Here is a 4,621-nt window from a genome sequence, read left to right as displayed (position 1 = left end):
ACAGTACTGTAGATGGCCCTTAAACAGAGTCAGGGCTACAGTACTGTAGATGGCCCTTAAACAGAGTCAGGACTAGATGGCCCTTAAACAGAGTCAGGACTACAGTACTGTAGATGGCCCTTAAACAGAGTCAGGGCTACAGTACTGTAGAGGAAACAGAGTTAGTACAGGTGAGATGGAAACAGAGTCAGGACTACAGTACTGTAGATGGCCCTTAAACAGAGTACAGGTGTAGATGGAAACAGAGTCAGGACTACAATACTGTAGATGGCCCTTAAACAGAGTCAGGACTACAGGTAGATGAAACAGAGTCAGGGCTACAGTACTGTAGAGGAAACAGAGTCAGTACAGGTGAGAGGAAACAGTTCAGGACTACAGGTGAGAGGAAACAGGTCAGGACTACAGTACTGAGAGGAAACAGAGTCAGGACTACAGTACTGTAGATGGCCCTTAAACAGAGTCAGGACTACAGTACTGAGATACCCCTTAAACAGAGTCAGGACTACAGTACTGTAGATGGCCCTTAAACAGAGTCAGGACTACAGTACTGAGATGGAAACAGGTCAGGACTACAGTACTGTACCCAGGTGTTGGATAGAGGACTTGGACCAAAGTTGATGTACAGGTGAGAGAAGTGGCCAATGCGAAGATGGGAGATGAGCTTAGTACAGGTGACACTGAAACATGTCAAATAAAGAGTTGAGAAATCATCATTTTAAACAGCAAAGGTGACCAGAAGAGTGAAGGTGGTTAGTAGGTACATGGCGGCCCTGCAGGTTCAGACCATGAAGGTGGCGTTCGAAGGCCGCCATCGCCGAGCTGAGCCTGGCCGCTCCGGAGGTAAATCCTTCTCATCCGATGGGGACATTTTAATCTAAGGCCATTGAGCTTTTTAGTCTGGGATTAGGTTTAGTATTTATTCAGTGACCAGGAAGGTGTTATATTGTCTGTACAGGGTTATTTTGACTTGTTTTGACACTAGAAGGGCACTATTTGTTGGTATCACTGGTCTCGTGTGTGTGTGTAGGAAGGGTTAGGGTAGTACAGGTGACCGGGAAGGGTGACAGGTGAGGGAAGGGTTAGTACAGGTGACCAGGAAGGGTTAGTACAGGTGAGAGGAAGGGTTAGTACAGGTGAGAGGAAGGGTTAGTACAGGTGAGAGGAAGGGTTAGTACAGGTGAAGGAAGGGTTAGTACAGGTGACCAGGAAGGGTTAGTACAGGTGACCAGGAAGGGTTAGTACAGGTGAGAGGAAGGGTTAGTACAGGTGAGCAGGAAGGGTTAGTACAGGTGAGAGGAAGGGTTAGTACAGGTGACCAGGAAGGGTTAGTACAGGTGACCAGGAAGGGTTAGTACAGGTGAGAGGAAGGGTTAGTACAGGTGAGAGGAAGGGTTAGTACAGGTGACCAGGAAGGGTTAGTACAGGTGAGAGGAAGGGTTAGTACAGGTGACCAGGAAGGGTTAGTACAGGTGACCAGGAAGGGTTAGTACAGGTGACCAGGAAGGGTTAGTACAGGTGACCAGGAAGGGTTAGTACAGGTGACCAGGGAGGGTTAGGGTGAAGGAAGGGTTAGTACAGGTGAGAGGAAGGGTTAGTACAGGTGAGAGGAAGGGTTAGTACAGGTGAGAGGAAGGGTTAGTACAGGTGAGAGGAAGGGTTAGTACAGGTGAGAGGAAGGGTTAGTACAGGTGAGAGGAAGGGTTAGTACAGGTGACCAGGAAGGGTTAGTACAGGTGAGAGGAAGGGTTAGTACAGGTGAGAGGAAGGGTTAGTACAGGTGAGAGGAAGGGTTAGTACAGGTGAGAGGAAGGGTTAGTACAGGTGACCAGGAAGAGTTAGTACAGGTGAGAGGAAGGGTTAGTACAGGTGAGAGGAAGGGTTAGTACAGGTGAGAGAAGGGTTAGTACAGGTGAGAGGAAGGGTTAGTACAGGTGACCAGGTGAGAGGAAGGGTTAGTACAGGTGACCAGGAAGGGTTAGTACAGGTGACCAGGAAGGGTTAGTACAGGTGACCAGGAAGGGTTAGTACATGTGAGAGGAGAGCACACACAGTTACCGTATCACATATATAGCTGATAGAATGCATCTCTCTGCACCTTTTCTTTAGGAATATGTGTTTTGAAGCTATTTTTATTTTGTATACACAATAAATGGGAACTTTTCCCCCCGAAAGAGTTTGTGCCAGTGGCTTTTCATGAGAAATCGCCACTACAGGTGTTGTATGTATTAGCTGGTCCTTTGGGGGTTAATAAAGTATTATTTAATCCTAGGTGTTCCACGCCCTGCCACCTTGGGACGAGAAAGAGGAGACGCTGGCTCACTACGCCCACCGCTGCAGGCAGGCCATGGACGACACCATCAGAGCCAAGATCAAAACCATGAAAACCAAGGGAGACCTGCTGCCCATAGTCAGCAAATAACCCCAGAGACGGAAGGTGTGTCCTCGGATGCCTGTAGGACAAACCAGACCAACACCATCTGCGGTAGATTACCTGCTCGGTGTTTTGACGAATGGTGGCAATTTTAACATGTAGAATCATCAGGAAATGAACAGAAAATGGCGGCCGATGTTCTGTGGTCAAAGGCGATGTGACGGCTGTGTACGGCCTACGTTCTTCGTGTTGGTCTGTCTTGTCCTTGTGATAAAAGCCTGGTCCACAGATCTGATTGTGCTGTCGTGCCAAGTTGGAATGACGACACAAACAGGTCTGGGACCAGGCTTGCCCTCTGATCCCCAGTGATGCTCAACTGCCATTTCAAAACCAGTGAAATGTTGTTATTGCTCCATTCCATTTGTCTGGCCACCCCCACTATGACCTTAACCCATCAGTGATGACAGACACCAGGACTATCATTAAAAACACATTGTAGTGCACAAACGTTTGATTTACTGTAATGTGTAACATTTATTTAGTCTTTTGAACGATGTGCTAATGCTTTGAAGTGTTTTTAGTTGTGGAGAACAACATTGGAAAATACTGTTCAAATAAGGATCTTATTTTTGTCAAGACATTTTCCGGTAATTTTGGTGGTCTATGTAATTGTTTTTAAAGAGATTCTCCGGTACTTTTGATGATCTATCTGGTGTTGTTTTTAAAAAGATTCTACGGTACTTTTGTAAACTTTTTAGCCAGTAGTTTTGAAAGTATCGCTCACGAGCCAAAAGGGGTCCCTGAAAATTGCGTACTATGTCACTGCGCTCGCTGTGTGTGCGCATCTTGCTAGCTGTCACTCAAATGGCGAGGTGTTGAAGCTCATTGGTTGGAACTCAAACTGCTAGAGGGCTGGCTCACGTGGAAGGAAATGGCATAGCTTCCAGAAAAACTGGTGCTTTCAAACTAGGGATTTTAGGGCTAATTGAGATGAGACGTGTTGATATTTTAGTTTGCTCCTTTAGGGCACTCGTACTGATCCAGTGATGTCTGAGGTTGGGTACATTGTCACTCGTGGGAAAGGAGGAGAGCTGTCGGGACAGCCTAAATCCTTACCCGGTGAGAAGAAAGGAGCTCACAGTTCAGTCTGGAATGCTTTGCTCTGGGGCTTTTTGAGTCATCATAAAGCTCCTTGAAGAACTCTATTCAGGGCACTGTGGCATGGTGCGAATGAAGCACGCAGCTACTTCTGGTGGCCAGGATGCAGTTATCAAAGACTAGGCCAAGTGTTGTTCTGCATGTCACATGACGAGGAACGTGCCTTAGCTATCGCTGCTACACTCATGGGACTTCCCAGACGGGCCTTGGCAGCGAGTCCACATGCAGGCCTACTGGAGCAAGGTTTCTTAAACTCTGTCCAGGGCTCCTCCCTGGGTGCACGTTTTGTTTTTTTGCCTTGATGCCATCTCTTGCCGTTGTGTCCGTAAACTCCAAACTGCTCAACGGGTGGTGTAGTATGGCTGCCCTCTACTCCGACCTCTGTCTTTCTGAGGGGTCGGACTAAAGCACAAGACATTTCCATCGGACAATAAACAAAACTTCAGCTACAGTATCAACAGAGACAAGGAGGCCATACTTGCAACCATTTCCAGTTAAATGGGTTCTCCAGGCAATGAAATGCATTGATTTACTTGTGTGAAAGAACACTAAATGGTAGCTTGTCCCATCATATAACATGGCACATGTTACATATTAAAGTGTTAGACCTCACTGAAGGCTTCAGTCATACAAAAGTTATACTTCAATCCAAACTGGTTCTCTAGCGGATCAGTAAGAATGTGTCACCCCATGTTCCAGAATGGCCTTTTTATTCAGATTACAACCTCTCCTTTTATTCAGATTACAACCTCTCCTTTTATTCAGATTACAACCTCTCCTTTTATTCAGATCTCCTTTTATTCAGATTACAACCTCTCACTTTTTTATTCAGATTACAACCTCTCCTTTTATTCAGATTACAACCTCTCACTGTATTCAGATTTCCCTTTATTCAGATTACAACCTCTCCCTTTAGTCAGATTACAACCTCTCCCTTTATTCAGATTACAACAAACTCTCACTGTATTCAGATTACAACCTGTCCCTTTATTCAGATTACAACCTCTCCCTTTAGTCAGATTATTCAGATTACAACCTCTCACTGTATTCAGATTACAACCTCTCACTTTATTCAGATTACAACCTCTCCCT

General features: G+C 45.9%; 1 long non-coding RNA gene across 1 annotated transcript; it reads left to right on the top strand.

Moving 5' to 3' along the window:
- The first annotated feature begins 799 nt into the window (after positions 1-799).
- LOC135516939 (uncharacterized) lies at positions 800-3,065 on the top strand. Its single transcript, XR_010451990.1, has 2 exons — positions 800-840; positions 2,270-3,065. It is a non-coding gene; the product is annotated as an uncharacterized LOC135516939 (long non-coding RNA).
- Positions 3,066-4,621: the final 1,556 nt, after the last annotated feature.

The sequence above is a fragment of the Oncorhynchus masou genome, chromosome 28 (assembly GCF_036934945.1).
Source record: "Oncorhynchus masou masou isolate Uvic2021 chromosome 28, UVic_Omas_1.1, whole genome shotgun sequence".
In the NCBI taxonomy this organism is placed as follows: Eukaryota; Metazoa; Chordata; class Actinopteri; order Salmoniformes; family Salmonidae; genus Oncorhynchus; species Oncorhynchus masou.
This window is presented reverse-complemented; position numbering and strand designations above follow the sequence as displayed.